Raw genomic sequence first — 17,061 nt, forward strand, 5'->3', positions numbered from 1 at the left:
AGGAACACTGAGGACTGAGCCTCCCTGTTACAGAGTCCTTCAAAGCAGGAACTAACCTTCACATCCAGGTCCTTGTATTACCTCTTTTCAAGTTCTGTACAGTACTCTGACCTGCAAAAGACCTCATTCTCGTACATTTGGGGACTGTTCTCTTCCCTAATTAAAGTCAGATGGTTGGTTGGCTCGTGGATTTTTTTTCTTTTCTGAGCTGCCTCAGAACAGCTGTGGTGTGTTGCCAATGAGTTATCAGTGGACAGACATGAGATTCCTTTATGATGTTAAATGACATATTACAGTGTTTCTTCTACAAACTACAAAAGCTGAACATCATGGACAATGTTAAATCTTGTGCAAGAGTTATCCATTTTATAAAATACATGATGATTTCTAAAAAATAGCTGCACAATGCCTTTTTGGCCATTTTCCTAACATATGCTCTATTTCATGGGAAATGTTTTTCACAGAATTAGATGATATCCCTTGTCTCCAGTTTTTCAGACAACAAACAACAGCAAAAATTATATCTGACTTTAAGGACCACAATGGAGCAATCATTATAGAACAGTTAAGTCAAAAGTAAGCCCCTAGCAATATAAGAATTGATTCAAGCAAAGATAATCAACAAATGCTTTAACTACTGAATAATAGATTACAAGGTCAAGCTGTCATCAGTTTACTTATGATTTATAATGGAGAGAATTATGTCACCAAACCAAGTCATCCTGATTGGCATCCTGGATATAATCATAAGGAAACAAATAACAGATCCATCTATAATGATACTATGGTTATGGAGGAAAAAGTCCTTTGTCTAAGAACATTCATTAGTGTTGAAGTATCATAATGTAATAATTTTAAACAGCTCAGTAAGGTAAGGGAGAAAAGGCTAAAGATATTTACAGTTGTTGAATCTAGATGAAAGTTATACAGGTGTTCATTGTACTGTTCTCTCAAATTATATTGGAGTGCCTAACATTAGGTTCCACCTCCACTTGTGATCCAGCTTCCTGTTAATACGCACCCTGGGAGGAAGCAGATCACGACTAAGGTGTACCCACAGGAGTGACCTAGACGGAGTTCCTGGCTCCTGGCTTTGGCCTGGGCCACCCTTGGTAGTTGAAAACATTTGGAGTGTAAACCAGCAGATGGAAGAGCTAGCTCGCTCGCTCTCTCTCCTCTGTTGCTCTGCCTCTTAATCAGAATGAATAAATGAATTTTTAAAAAAGAGAGGGAAATAACGGGTGGGTGTTTGGCACAGAGGAAATCGCTGTTTTGCATCCCATATTGTAATCACTGGGTTAGCATCCTGGCTGCTCTGCTTCCAATCCAGCTTCCTGCTCACGTACACTGAGAGGCCATGGGCGACAGATCAAGAGCTTGGGTCCCTGCTGTCGCTCCCCCTCTTCGTGGAGGAATGACACTAAACCCTGCCTAGGTTTCCTATCCGAGTCATGGCACCATTATGTCGCTCCCCCTCTTCACGGAGGAACGACACAGGACCCTGCGCTGTTCTTTTGTCTGCTCGGCCCTTCCCGGGTTTGCTGCTGGTTCTTCCCGGGTTGGCTACCGACCCTTCCACCTCCGTGGAAGGGCGGTTCCCCCTGCCACTTTCCCCACTTCTGCGGGGGAGCGGCACACCGCCGGCCGGCTCTCTTGGGGGCTGCTCAGATGTTCCTCAGGTGTTCCCCTTAGATGTTCCTCGTGCATGTTGTCTCTCTCCTCCTTTATAGTCCTCTTCCACCAATCCCAACTCTGCTACCCACACGCCGAGTACGCTGCTCTCCTCCAATCAGGAGCAGGATCAGCTCCTGCAGGTCATCACTCAAGTTGGCGAGAGGCAGCTGCGTAGAAGTTGTTTACTCCCTTCTCAGCGCCATATTGTGGGAAAGCAGATGCATAGAGTAAGTCTTAATTCGAGTAACTTAGTCTAGTCCGAGTTGCTCCCCACACCTGCCACCACAAGGGAGATCTGGATTGAGTTCCCAGCTTCTGGTTTTGGCCTGGCCCAGTCCTGGCTGTTGTGGGCACTGAAATAGTGAACCATCAGATGCAAGATTTCCATCTGTCTTTGTCTCTGTTTCTGTTTTGCTTTCAAGTAAAATGCAAATAAATAAATAATAATTTTCAAAAGGGATCATGAACACTGTCACCATCTACTTGGTCTCTTAAACTAGCAGATTCATTGACTCTTACACCCTCACTTCTGCTACCCTCCTGCCCCCACATCCAATCAACCTTCCACCAAATACGGATGATTCTACCTTACCAGCACATGCGGCTACACAGAAGAACCTGAAGAAGGCTCTGGAAATCTCTGATGACAGAGCTGTCTGCTCATGAGCTGCACAAAAACACGGAACTTGAATAAAGCACAGTAGTGGAATCTTGCTTCCCATCCCTCCTGTGTGCTGTCTAAAAAGGAAAGAGTGACACCAGCCACTGCTAGTGGCTACTCCGGGACGTAGCACGTCACACGACCGACTGCCCTGGCCAGCGGTAGGAGGGATCTTAAGGCTTGGGCATGAGAAGGGTGCTAATTTCTAGAGCTGCTCCTGCGCTAGTCTGTCTCATTTCTCCACCTTCATTTCTGACATGCCAGACAACCTACTTTGCCCCAAGACCTATGCCCTTACAGCTTGCTTTCTTACCAGAACATTTTCCATTGCAGCAATGTTATGGTCAGAGTCTGTGGGGAGCAACTCGGACTAGACTTAGAGAAGTTCCTTCTCTCCTCTGGAGCTGCCGAACTGCCTTCTCTGCTGCACAGTTCGGGCTCACTGCCTCATGGAGACGTGCTCTGTGGGCCTGCACTGAGGGTGTGTGCACTGAAGCTGAGACCTTGGCCGCCCCGAGTGGAGGCACACGGTCACGCTGCTCTATGCTGGCCACGTGGTACCTAACAGTTACCGTATTACTGAATGGATGCAAAGGGACCACCAGGGATGCAAGGCTCCATCTTTGTTGGGAGAACGTGGAAATGTGGGATGTTTCTATGTCGTCATCCAGGCTTGCAGACAGAATGTGCATGTTTCTCTCCACAAGAGCTTTCTAGTGTTTGCCTTGAACGATGTCTTGGACTGACACTTTGTCCCAAAGCATTCTGCCTCTCCCCTCCCCTCCTCACTGAACATAGATCTGATGGTCTCTTGGACCCCTATTTCTTCCCCTGCATTGGCAGCTTTCCCATATGCAATGATTTTTATTCTATTACTGATCAGCATTAACAATGCCACTGACAATAGCCCGCTGCTGTGCAACAGCTACCTTGCCAATATCATCCTATTTCAATAACAAAGGTAGCATAGATACCCTCTTGTGGCCTTTTCTAGATGCGGATATTGAAAGACAAAAGGAGATTGCCTACTTTTCATATGTTTCTCTGAAGGTTTTAATGATGCTGTATGCTATGAGACTTGATCATACCACAGGGGCCCAGCTTTGAATCTGCAGATGGGTAGCAGGTATATTCAAGGGCCGGGAGATCTTTGTTACTCAGAATCCTCTCCTATTCCTCAACCTTTGCTAAAAGGACCCTGTCACTCTGCCACGTAGAAACAGAACTCTAACATAAACAGTGTCTAAAGTTAGAGTTCTACTGGCTTCCAGAAACGAAGGGGACACAGAAGGGGAACCACTGGCACACCAAGAGCGCAGCCTGCCCTCCACGCAAGCAGATTACGTGTCCCTCGGCACTCCCAGCACGGCTCCCCGAGTTTTCCCAAGTAGCCTCGATGCACAGATGGCAGTAAATAACACTGGAAGGGAAACTCGGGATCAACGAGGGGGGTCAGGAGCTCTGTGAAAATAAAAGGAGAAAACGTTTAATTTATTAGAAATTAGCGACTGCTTTTATCTAGATCCTGCGGGATGAAATGAAGAAGCTGACTGTATCCATCTGTTTTGTTTTGTTTGTGTGTGGTTTCCCCTGTCCTTTGGCAGCAGCAAAGAGTATTTAGCATTATCAGAAAATAGAATAATTTTTCCTGGAACTTCAAAAAGATATATAATGTCGTTTAATATAGAAATACAGCCATTGAGTGTTGACAATACATAGCATATATTAACATACAGAATACAGCTACCATTTTCAGAGAGTTTTCTATGTTCATGAACATAAATCCTAGTAGTTTATGTAAGAAGTAAGGAAAACATCAGGGTTCAAATTAAACGAGCAGCAAGGGCTTAATTGATACTGAAAGATACTGACCTGGGAGTCAAGGGACCTCAACTCCAGTGTTAACTCTGCCTTTCACTTTGTGATCTTGGACAAAGTCCACAGTGACTTTGCCTCCATTTCTCATCTATGAATGTGGTGACCAAAGATTGCTATTCCAGACCTGCCTGCCTCCAAGTGTATCTCATGAACACAACTTGCAGGGGCTCTAAGTCTTTCCTTTAGTTGACCTCTGTGTTAGAAAAAAATTTGAAACTAACTGCTGAACTTACTAAAAAAAATTTTTTTAGGTGGCTTATAGGGAAAAGAGCTTGGTTTGTAATTTTTTAAAATAAGAATTATAAATCTGATCGACATTTATTAAGTACTTCCTATTTTTGCAGTTACTCTAAATATTAATGATTTACACAAACTATTTCATTCATCCTTTATGACATAGACAAGAGGAATATAATATCTCCATTAATAGATGAAGAAATTAATGCTTAGAAGATTAAGTGGCTTTCAGCAGACCACAAAGCTCTTTCATATCCGAGTCCCTCTGGTTGTATTATATTATCACTACCAATAATTATATTACAGGATGTCAGGCCTCACTCTTCAGCAAATGTGGGGAGGGAGATATTAAAATGTAAACTATTTCAATAAATGTGAATAAAATGTTAACTCTTGGGTGAACAATATGTGAAACACATACTTTCATCCATCATTCCTTACTATTTAATATCATGGTTATTTTTAAAGCAATAAGAAAGGAAACAAGTAATATTTGTGTACTACAAGTAAAAAGGGAGACAGTGGCCGAATACAACTGGATTCTTTTCTACTGTAGTCAATCTATTACAGAAACAAGGTTGTAATATAACTGTATACTTGTCCTGGAAGGAAACATAGATGGTCTTTAAAGTTATGTAATTTATTTTGCTACTCCGTTGTTAAAGTGTTGGTGCAGTAGCATGAATATAAATATGACACCAGTCATAGCTATAAAGATAAAAACTTTTATGTTGCAACTTTGCAACTGAAGCACACAAGACTAAATTTGGGAAATAAATCTTGATAACTGGTAACCACTGCATTTATATGAAAATAAATTAATGTCCAATACTATCAGTTTATTAACCTGTGATGAGTAGATACTTTATCATCACTTGGTAGATTTTCTGAAATACCTTGGTATGGTTGTGTTACAGATAATGTACACTCATCTGGTTGCTAAGGAATTAATTTTACTACCTAAACATTAATTTTCATAGCACCCAATAACAGGTTAGAGTGGAAGAAAGTATGACTGACCCAGCACGTTAGCTAGCTAAGTGACAAATCCGATGGGAGTGGGTTCAGCTACAGTCTTCCTTTATGTTGGGGGATGGAAGGGATTATGGTCACGTCCAGGCAGGGAGAGGGACGAGGGCTAGGAGAGCTCCCAGGACACAGCGAGGAGGAGCCTCCGAGAGCATCCCCAGGATTCTTCCTTGCTGGAGATACTGTAGGGCTGCTTCCTATGCAGGGTAGGAAAACACTCAGGGGTCCCTTTAGGGGTGTATCGTGGCAGCCATTTCTGCAGTGTGATACGAGGCTCACCACAAAAGTACCGGCCAGAAGCTTGTAGAAACCAGATGCAAAACACTTCTAGATTAAGTCATGCACCTGTATAACCTGCCTCTCCCACACTTTTTTTGTAAATTCCCTTCTAATATCACTCTCCATTCTCAGAGATCCACTTAGACCAGCACTCAGTTTGCTTGGCAGGATCCAACCATGGCAAAGTGACAGAAAACCTTGAGTGGCACAGAGCCTCCTCAGTGCTGCTCCCAGTCCGTTTCTGCTTGGACAGCTTACCACCCTCTCACATCTAACTTACCCACCCACAAACCATCACCCCTTCCTAGGGGCCCTGTATCCCACAATAAACCCACCACTCTACCGGCCCATTCACTTCAATCGTGTCAGAACCATCTTGGATTCCTCACTCTCTCGTCACCTGCACCCATCCTACACTCCAGTTAATGCTTCCAGGGTAGAAGAGAAAGCAGAAGCTTTTGCTGAGCCCTTGGGTGTGCTGGGTTTTATTTCTAAGGAGGGATATCCAAGGAAAAGGTGCTAATGTGGTCTGGTCATGGCCATGTGCATATGTTACTGAAGCCAAAGTAAACGAGGAGGAAATCTCCGAGCTTGGAAGCCACCCAGCAAACAGCCAGCTGACCGATGGCACGAGCGTGGACTGTGAGAATAGAGGTGAAGTCAAAAGGAAATTTGCCAGAAAAAGAATGCCAAGTGGGTTCGGATCTCAGGGTTACTGCTTATTGCTGTGTAAACTTGTCCAAGTTGCTTAACTTCTTGGGCCTAAATTTCCATTTTGTGAACTAGTAACTTCTTTTTTTTTTTATTTGAAAGAAGAGTTACAGAGAGAAGTAGAGACAGAGAGAGAGGTCTTCCATCTGCTGGTTCACTCCCCAGATGGCCGCAACAGCTGGACTTACGCTGATCCGAAGCCAGGAGCCAGGAGCTTCTTCTGGGTCTCCCAAGTGGGTGCAGGGGCCCAAGGACTTGGGGCATCTTCTACTGCTTTCCCAGGCCACAGCAGAGAGCTGGATTGGAAGAGGAGCAGCCGGGACTAGAACCGGCACCCATATCGGATGCCGGCACTTCAGGCCAGGGCATTAACCTGCTGTGCCACAGCGCCGGCTCCTTGAACTAGCAACTTCTATATTTTTTCTCTGGATGTTGCAATGATTGAATACAATCATCCATGTAAAGCCCCTGGCACCCTGCAAGCATCTGCCGTGGATATTTCTCACTAACTTCTCCCAAGTGACTGGGCTTGCATTAGTCCACTTGCAAGGGTGGGGCCCCAGTCATTGCTCTTCTTCCTTCCCCCTTGTCCCTAATGCCACCTCCTTTCTCTACCATAATCATCCACCCATTCCCATCTTCCCAATCCCAACTCAGCCTATTAACAAAAGTTCTTCTGCCACTCCTTCTTAAAAAATGATTGATTGATTGATTGATTGATTTGAAAGGCAGAGTGTCAGAGAGAGGGAAGTAGAGACAGAGATCTTCAGTCCACTGGTTCATTCCCCAAATGCCACAACAGCCAGGGCTGGGCCAGGCAGAAGCCAGAAGCCGGGAACCCCATCCAGGTCTCCCACATGGGTGGCAGGTGCCATTATCCACTGCCTTCCCAAGCGTGTTTGCAGGAAGCTGGATCAGAAGCAGTGCAGCCAGGACTTGAACTGGCTTTCTGATAGCAGGTGCCAGCATTGCAAGCGGTGGCTTAACCTAGTGCACCATAACACAGGTCCCTTCTGCCACTCGCTTGACCTGTTTCCCAAACATTGTCTTTTCCTCAGTTCTGTCACACGTTGTGTTGGATATACAGGGGGTCTTCAAAAAGGTCATGAAAATTCATATTATGCTTTAATTTATTTTTCCAAGAACTTTTTGAAATATCCTAGCTCTGCTCTTTCCCCTGTTAGATTTCAGAGTCCTTTGCAGTGGGCGGGGGAGAAGGGGAGGCATTATGCTGTTCAGTATATTATGCTTTCTACATTGTGTAGAACTATAAACCGGGCTCTTTATTTTACCCACTGCTGTGTCCCCGGTGCCTGGAGTGGTGTCCAGCACATAGGTGCTAAGTGAGTGAGCGAGTGAATGGGTGAAAGAATGAACTGTGACTTTAGTGAAGTTCCCACTTGGTTTCTGTCAGTTCCGCAGGAGGAGGGAAGTACCTGCCTGGGCCACTTTTGCTGCTGGATGGAGAGCCAGAGCGATGGTGTCTAGCTGGCCCTCTGCCACTGCTCCTGGGCCTGCTTAACCTTCTGCTGTTGGAGAAGGGGCTTAGAGACACCAGGCCTGGGTTGTCGTCTGCTACTGAGAAAGGGACTGAGCTTTGGGAGCCGCCAGTGCGAGGGCAGAGGGCAGTGCGGGGAGGTGGAGGTATTGGCCTTCTCGGGTTCTGAGGTTGTGTCACCTGCAGGTAGATAGACTTGATGCTGCTGTTGCATGGTGGTGTGGGGACTGGTTGAGCTGCCTGGGTTCTCATCTTGCCACTGCTACAGGCTGCTGTGGCCCAGTATTGTCAATGGACACGAGTCTTTTCTTAGTCCCCTTTCTCATTGCTTGGCTACAGTGCTTAGGATTTTCTTCTTCTTCTTCTTCTTTTTTTTTTTTTTTTTTTTTTTTTTTTTGGTTTTGCTCTGCATGCCAGTGGTTCCAGCTTGCCATCCTCTCTAGAAACCAGTCTGGGGTCCATGGGAGACAAAAAGAAACCCAGGCTGGCACTGTGGCTCAAAAGGCTAATCTTCCGCCTGTGGCGCTGGCACCGGGTTCTAGTCCTGGTCAGGGCACTGGATTCTGTCCCGGTTGCTCCTCTTCCTGTCCAGCTCTGTGCTGTGGCCCGGGAGTGCAGTGGAGGATGGCCCAAGTGCTTGGGCCCTGCACCTGCATGGGAGACCAGGAGGAAGCACCTGGCTCCTGGCTTCGGATACTGGCCAGCTGTGGTGGCCAGTGGGGGGTGAACCAACAGAAAAAGGAAGACCTTTCTCTCTGTCTCTCTCTCTCATTGTCCACTCTGCCTGTCAAAAAAAAAAAAAAAAGAAACCCAGAGAAGTCATCGTGATTTCCTTGTTCAAGTCTAGGATCCACATTTGTTTTCTCCCATATTTTAGAATCCTCTCAGGATTGTTGAATTCTTCCCAGGGCATTTAGTTGGTGGGAGTCGGGGTAGGGAAGAAGAACAGGAGAGTGGGAGTCTACACCACCTTTCCTCAGAGTCAGAAACCTTGACTTTGTGCTTGAACTAGAGGGGGAAATAAAATGAACTGAAAGGGACCCCCGTCTCACAGTGTTACCAAAGCGTCCACTTATACCCAGTTCTGGGAGGGCGGGGTAACTGTTGCTTCTCCTTCCTGATGCAGACTTGGAGTTGTCCCTTAGTCTGGTATTTATTTGAATGTGAAATGCAGAATGCTGGAACTGTAGCAGTCCCAGATTAGCATTCTCTTTGGGAAAACCAAGCATAAAAACCAAATGAACTAGGCAACAGGCTTAAAAACCCTTAACTAGCCTGGAAACTCAAAGAATACAGTATGTTATACTATTGCACACCGTTCTCATTCTAAGGGCCAATGAGAGAAATTTCTCCATACTCAAGAATAGCTATTTCTTTAGGGTAACTTACTGCTTTTACCCTGTGAACAATATGGACCCAGTGCCTGTCCAGGTTTGTTGCTTACACTAGGAGTTACAGATGCTCTGAGCCAATTTTTCCTCCCCTTATCTAGTTTAAGCCTTCATGGCACAGATTGGATGTTTCTTCCTACCTTTATTTTCCCTTGTAGCCTTTGCATTTATAAGCTATAATTCATAATTTTTATCCATTTTGGAATGTGATAGGATACAAAACCAACAACATCTGAGAAGTTTCATTTTCATAGATATCTAAGAAGAGTCTCCCACCTCATTTCTGGAGGAAGGAAGAGCTGCCTCCCCAAGCCTGCAGGTAGTTGGAGAAGCCTTACAGCCAGGAAGAGGAGAGGCGCTGAGTTCTGTGCAGGGAGAAAGGGAAGAGCTGGGTGCCTCTTGAGCAACATGAGAGCAGGAGCCCCACCATACTCCCTCTTGCATTCCCACGCACGTGGTAGGCACCCATTGCAAAGTCTGATGAGTTGAATGGAATGCCTTCTTGAAATACAGCACAGGGGTCACCTGGCTTCCTCTCAAGCTATTCCCCATCTCTACTCACGCAAATAGAGTCTCTCGTGGCGACTGAGCAGCAGGGTCACTTACAAGGAGCAGGAGGCTCAGGCTTACCAGGACATGGCTAAATTCAACAGCAAGTGTTGAGAGTGCGGACTTCAGCTACCAAACCGTTAGCCAAAAAGATGGCCCACACACCTGCAGTCATCTGGAGACCCATGAGGGTGATGAACTGGAACCAACCAATCGTGTCTGAGCTGTTTTTTGTGTCAAGTGTAGGGGTAGCCCCATGTCCTGCCCTTGAATCTACAGCCAAAGAACTCTTCCAGAAGACTTTCTGTGTTTCCCTGAGCTGGTAAAGTCCAGAAAACCAACCCTGACTCTTAACCAACTGACCTCACACACAGCCCTGGAGTCCGCGGGAGCCAGCAGTGTGAGTGCAGTCAGGAGTCGCTGCCATTCAGCAGTCTTTGTGCAGACATCTTCCAGGCCAGCTGCTCCTGGCAGCCACCCACAGCCATCAGAATTGAGCTGCACATCGCGTGACTGACACCACCGCTGCCCTCTAAAATGCTTTGGTGCCCGAGCTCCCAGAAACCCCATTTTCAGCCATTCAGGTGCCTAACAGTCAGTCAGCAGTTCCAATTAGAGGATCAGAAAAGCAATGGGCAGGTCTTCTCCCGGACGGCTGATGCTATGAGGCGCGAGCGGTGTGGCTCTCACTAATAGATTTTGCCCCATCTCTGGACGAGGAGCCAGACAGGCACAGAGCGCCTGTTAAAGAGCAAGCTCACTTTACAACTCCCAGATTTCTCATCAAGGCAATCGGGCCACACATCAACTCTGCAGCCAGTTGGGTTTCTGAGCTCCCATCCTTGATTTTATCACCAGCAAACAAGGCCCGTGGCGAGCCAGTGAAATTATCTACAGCCGTGATCAGAATTCTGCCAGTCCCCCTAGGTCCTCCACTTTGCAAAGCTCGCCTGCGAGGCGCTGCCCAGACAAGACGTGAGCAGCCATGCCAATTAGCAATGACCTTGAGCCCTGGGAGTGCAGAGGAGTCATGCTGTGGGTAAGAGGGAAAATGGCTTATTCGAATGGAAAACACATCTCACAGCACAAATGGTGTCTCCTTGGGCCAGTTAGTACTCATATAAACTGAAATCTTACATCCTACGATGAAAGAGTAGACAAAAGAGGCCCCCAAATGGTAACTCAAGCCGTCTCCCTAATATGTTCACCAAGTTTGTGATTCCTTAACCCTTTATAGAGGAGAAGGGACAAAGGGAAGAAGAGAGAACATTGCCATGTGTATTAACTATTTTGAGTAGCAAACCCTCTGAATTCTGAGTCCTTTATCCCTATCCACCCAGGATCTCTCCCCAGCCTCAGGTTGGGGATGTAGTCCTGTTGGTGGTTGTGACTTGGTGCCCCCTGAGCTGAGATGCTCAGCCTGGGACACACTACTCTAGTGCAGTCCAGCAAGAAGGACTCCGCAGTTGCCTACATGGTTTTCTGTCCTCCAAGGGGCTGGCCCAGGCTTGGCCTGGCAGGAGAGGGAGGTTTCCAGGAGGGAGAGACTCAAACCTACAGGCCAGCACCTCCAGCACACCCTATTGGCCAAAGCTAGCCCCATGGTCAAGCCAGAGCCCAGAAATGGGGATACAAACCGTACCCCCAATGCCACGGTGAAGGGCCAGCTGGTCACAGAGATGGGTGAGGACTTGGGTCATCAGTGCCATCTATCAGCCATGATGGGAGAAGGCAGAGGAGAAATAATTTGGAGCAAAGGAACAGGCTCGAGTTGTCTCAAAGAGTGGGCCTGCTCCTCACTCCTGCCTGTGCCGTCTCTTCAGCCCTCTCCACGGGCACTGGGGACTTCAGGGAACCCTGGTCCAGAAGGGGCTTGGCTGCATCCGCTGACTCGGGTGATGGGCCATGTTCCCTCTGAGGATGCTGCTGCTGTCTGCTCTCCAGCGATGGACTTAGCAGGCAATGTTGACACCAGCAGGCCAGCAGCACTCTGAAGGCAGCAACGGCTATCTCGGGCCTGGCAGCAGCCCACATGTAGCCAGGTTTACAGAGGACTGGGAGTGTGAGGAGGGAAGTGTGGCATCGCCCTGGAGGACCTCGCCTGCCTGTCCTGCCTGCCTGTCCTGCACCTTCATGTGCTGTTTCCTCTTGTGCACCTGCCGCCATCCCCCCTGAAATGCCCACATCATCTCCCTGTCACTCTCAGACAGGTCCACCGCATCCTCCAGTGTCAGTGGCAGGCTTACCCCAGCCGGGTCTCCCATCTGCACTGACCCCCACCAGAGGCTCACCACTCTGTCGGCACTGTTTGCTTTCTGTCCCCCTTGAGACTTTGTCAGGGACTTCAGAGTGAGAATCAAGCCTTCAGGCCAGCGCTGCAGCTCACTAGGCTAATCCTCTGCCTGTGGCGCCAGTACCCCGGGTTCTAGTCCCGGTTGGGGTGCTGGATTCTGTCCCAGTTGCCCCTCTTCCAGTCCAGCTCTCTGCTATAGCCCAGGAAGGCAGTGGAGGATGGCTCAAGTACTTGGGTCCTGCACCCGCGTGGGAGACCAGGAGGAAGCACCTGGCTCCTGGTTGCGGATCAGCGCAGTGCGCCGGCTACAGCGGCCATTTAGTGGGTGAACCAACAGAAGGAAGACTTTCTCTCTGTCTCTCTCTCTCACTGTCTAACTCTGCCTGTAAAAAAAAAAAAAAAAAAGAATCAAGCCTTCCGTCTCCATATTCCCAGAGTCCAGCACTTACAAGTATTTCATCAGCACGGCTTCACTTTCTCCTGTGTCAGGCGTGTGAAATCCTGAATGCATATGTCCTACACCTCTGGAGCAAAGGGTATTTGTCCCATTCCAGCTCTGTAGATGACCTTTTGCTGATTGTAACTGACTCCTGGTTGGCAAGACAGGCACTGACATCTCGGTCTAACCAGTCATACTCCAGTGCTGTTTCTCCCTAATTCCCGGTTTAAAAAACGCCTGTATTTCTCTTTTAATGCCCCCACCTTATTCCGAGAGGCGATTTAGTCAACAGAGCCTTGGGAGTCTCCCATACTGGGAGCACCACTCTTGCAGCTGGTGACGCAGCCCTGCACAAAACAGGCCAAGCAGGGGACAGACGAAAGCAGCACTTAACTTCATTATGAATGGAGTATGTGGCTCTTACTCACTTTGCGCCAGGTACCATTTGCCATGTTTTTCACTTACAGGTAAAGAAACTAAACACATAGCGCTGTAATAATTTGCCCAAGGCCACACACTGGTGAGTGGTGAAGCTGGACTATGAGCCCAGCCTGGGCCCCGAGTCTATGCTGAGAGCCACTCCCTCAGGCTGCCCACTGTGAAGTATTTTTAACTTTGAGGGCCTGAGAAGTATTTGGGACTGGAGCGGAGGCGTGCGTGGAAGGAGTGAGTGAAGAATGCTTGTGTCGGGAGAGCATTGCAGCAAGAGGAACAGCATGTGCAAAGGCCGTGGGGTGGAGATGTGCTTGGTGGGGAGAAGGAGCCGTGTGAACGGGAGGAAGGAGGGTGGAAGGCACATTTAGAAAGCTGACCACCCGAGACAGAGGTTGCTTTTTTGCCATACTGAAGAGTCTGGATTGTATTCTTAGTATGATTTGTGGTGGCTTATATAATTACAATTAGTATAAAGGTTAAAAGCACAATCAAATAAATGAGGAAATGACCAACTAAAAAGGATTGGGAAAAGGTAGAAAAAATAAAACAACACCAAGGGCAAGGTGTGGTATAAAATGCAGGCCTTAGTCCCCCCTGCCCTAACACACACACATATTGTTACTGGTATCAGGCTGCAAATTTGATCATGAGCTTCCTACTGGCCATTGCACAAAGGGAAATGTGGGCGTCTGTATAGTCCCTAGTACCTAAAGATTGAAAGAATGATGTACTCTGGAAGGGGACCTACTCCCAGTGCTGACACCTTGAGGAATTCCCCAGCTGACTAAAGGGTGAAGTGGAATCTTGATCAAAAGAAAAAGCAACATATTTTGTCACTACTTTGAGAGGGATCAAGTTTGAATGGCTTACTCACAGTGAAAACATTGAAATGGATATTACAATCTTCCTGGGATTCTTTTTGTTAAAATTTATTTATTTACTTGAAGGGGCTGAGCAGACCAGAGCCAGGAATTCCATCCTGGTCTTCCACATGGGGGCCAGGATTACAAGCACTTGGGCCATCACCCACTGCCTTTCCAGGCACATAAGCTGGAAGCTGGATTGGAAACAGAGCATCTAGGACTTGAGCCGGGGTCACAAGTGGCACCTTAACCCACTGTGCCACAAAGCTGCACCCCTCCAACCCCATGTTTCTTTGTACACAAGTAGCTCAATCCACACAATTTACACAAATTAAATTTTAAGGCTTAAATCATGCCCATGTTGATGAAATGGTGGTTGATAAGAAAAAGTGTCAGTTGAATGATTTAGGTGCTAGTGGGGACAGTGTAGTCCATCTTCTGACACTGTCATTGTGATGGCCAAGCAAAGGAAACAGATCGCACAATGCCCAGCTGGAGGACGGGCAGGGAGAGAGGGAGCCCCATCACTGGCAGGTGAGACACGGAAGTAATCTCCTCTTGCATTCTATTCTCTTGGAAGCCATGATGGGAGTTTCCACTCACCTGTGTGTTTACTGATACGGGGCACTGGCTCCAGGAAGGCAGGGTCCATTCCTTTCCACACGTGTGGCAGGAAAGCCCCCCACCACCTGGAGGCAGCAGGTGATAAACCCAGTACCACGCAGTGGTAGGACTTAACAGGGTGAGGAGCCTCAAACTTGGTGTGACCTATTTAATCAAGTCCCAGCGTTTTGATGACAGAGAAGGAGAACATGTGGAAGCCAGGCAAGTTGTTCAGGCTGCTCAGAAACTAAACAATAAATTATTAACACAACCAGAGCTCTGCTGGTTCCTGGGGGTCAAAGAAAGGCCAGCGCTGAAGACGGAGAACCATGGACAGGGCACAGAAGTGACCACTGTTGAGTGTTGCTAGGAAGAGAGAAAGAGGAGGGGATGCGGGGCCGTGAAAAATCCTGCACTCTTAATCCAATGCCCTCAGCCTTCTTCGGATTCATGGCATTGCTTGAGTCCTGGGTTCCCCTTCATGCAATGCTGCTCTCATCACGGAAAAGGACTGAGAAACACCCTTGGTCAGCTGTCGGAAAGTCAGACGCCTTTCTGCAGGGCAGTTGCCGGAGCGGGAAGGGTGGGATCAGGCTGAGAAGGAGCAGATGGTGAGGAGGAGGGCCATGTGGAGCGCTCACCAGGGAAGTGGCAAGGACAGGAGAGGAGAAATGAGGAAGCTGTGGGGGTGAGAGCCCTACAGGGCACCTGCTGTGCATGTGCGAAAGGAAGACTCTGAAGGGGTCAGGGAAGGAACAAAACTGCAGGCGAGGGGGAGCAGGCAGGAGTTAGCTTTGGGGTCGGTCTTGGAAGAGAAACTAGACATTTCTGAGACAGACCCAACAGAAGGGGACAGAGGAGCCACCGTGTGGGGGAGGGAGCAGCTTCTGCGGTCCATGTGGGAGTGGGAGAGGGAAGCATGGGAGGGCCGGCGCTGGTGGGGAGAGGGAAGGGCTGGGATGGCGTCTGTTTCCTGTTACTCTAACGGAACACCTGAGGCCGAGCTTGTTAAATAAGGGAACCAGGTTCAGTTAGCTCCCAGTTTGGGAGGCTGGAAGTCCCAGCTCAGGCAGGCCCATCTGTTTGGCCTCCGGTGAGGGCCCTCGGGCTGCATCACAGCATGGCAAATGGCATTGTGGCAAGGGTGTGTGTGAGAGGGAGAGAGCACATGATGAGGTGGGAAGCCAGGGTGAGCTGAAGGAGCCAGGCTTGCTTGCCTTTTTTTTTTTTTTTTTTTTTTTTTTTTTTTTTTTTTTTTTTTTACAGGCAGAGTGGACAGTGAGAGAGAGAGAGACAGAGAGAAAGGTCTTCCTTTGCCACTGGTTCACCCTCCAATGGCCACCGCGGCCAGCGTGCTGCAGCCAGCGCACTGCACTGATCCGATGGCAGGAGCCAGGTACTTCTCCTGGTCTCCCATGGGGTGCAAGGCCCAAGCACCTGGGCCATCCTCCACTGCACTCCCTGGCCACAGCAGAGAGCTGGCCTGGAAGAGGGGCAACCGGGACAGAATCCGGTGCCCCGACCGGGACTAGAACCCGGTGTGCCGGCACCGCAAGGTGGAGGATTAGCCTAGTGAGCCGCGGCGCCAGCTCAGGCTTGCTTTTTTTATCCCAGCTCACACTCAAGAGAACCAACTCACTCCACAAGACCAGCATTAATCCCTCCCCAGGGCAGTGACCTAGTTATCTCCCAGGGAGACCCACCTCTTAAAGACTCCACCATCTTCCAACATCGTCACCTGGGGGAGGCGGCCCAGCACAGGAACCTCTGGGGGACAAACCAAACCCAGACCACAGCGCACAGCTTCTGCCTCATCAAGCAGAGCTCATAGGAAGGAGTTTCCTATTCAGGGGCAGGTGTCTGGTGGGCACGTCTGCAGATATCCCAGGTGGCACTGGGGAGTTAGGAATAAAACTCGACCCTGGCTAGGTGCAAAAGCTGGTTTTCAGGACTCTCCTGCAAAGGGAAGGAAACAAAAGAGTCTTTGGCAGATTTGAGAACAGTCACAAGTGTTGGCTCCATCTGAAAGCAAAGTTTGGAAAAGTAAGTGTCTAAACCTTCTATATTCAAGAATATGCACATTTTCCCCCAACAGATTTAATCTCCCATGAAATATTATCTCTTGCTCAATCATTCTTAGTATTCCTCCTCCCCCACCCCCCAGTGAGTACCACTGGATCAGGGCCAGGACCACACAGCATGTCTAGTGATTTTCCTGCGGGCGTGGAGCACATCCTTCTGGTTCGGTTTTGTGGGAAGCAGGGCCCGGCTCCCACAACATGGCGCCGAGAGGGAGTAAACAAGTCTTACACAGCTGTTTCGTCAATTAGCTGATTCCTGATCCAACCCCTGATTGGAGGAGAACGGGCGTGCTCAGCACGTGGGCAGCGCAGCACGGATTGGTGGAAGAGGACTATAAAAGGAGACTCAACTGCACTATCTGGGACAACTACTGTCTCCGGGCTGGTGGAAAGTTCGGGGGTGGAGAGTTGGCGGAGAGCCCGCTGGTGCCGCTCCTCCG

The 17,061-nt window shown here is 48.4% G+C and overlaps 1 long non-coding RNA gene across 1 annotated transcript; it reads right to left on the reverse strand.

Annotated features, from left to right (window-relative positions):
- Positions 1-3,151: 3,151 nt before the first annotated feature.
- Positions 3,152-16,829, reverse strand: LOC127492601 (uncharacterized). The gene is made up of 5 exons (XR_011382961.1): positions 16,712-16,829; positions 16,244-16,496; positions 9,635-9,723; positions 6,658-6,765; positions 3,152-3,796 (listed from the first exon to the last, which is right to left on the reverse strand). It is a non-coding gene; the product is annotated as an uncharacterized lncRNA (long non-coding RNA).
- Between the last annotated feature and the right edge of the window lie 232 nt (positions 16,830-17,061).

This window comes from Oryctolagus cuniculus, chromosome 16 (assembly GCF_964237555.1).
Source record: "Oryctolagus cuniculus chromosome 16, mOryCun1.1, whole genome shotgun sequence".
Taxonomy (NCBI): domain Eukaryota; kingdom Metazoa; phylum Chordata; class Mammalia; order Lagomorpha; family Leporidae; genus Oryctolagus; species Oryctolagus cuniculus.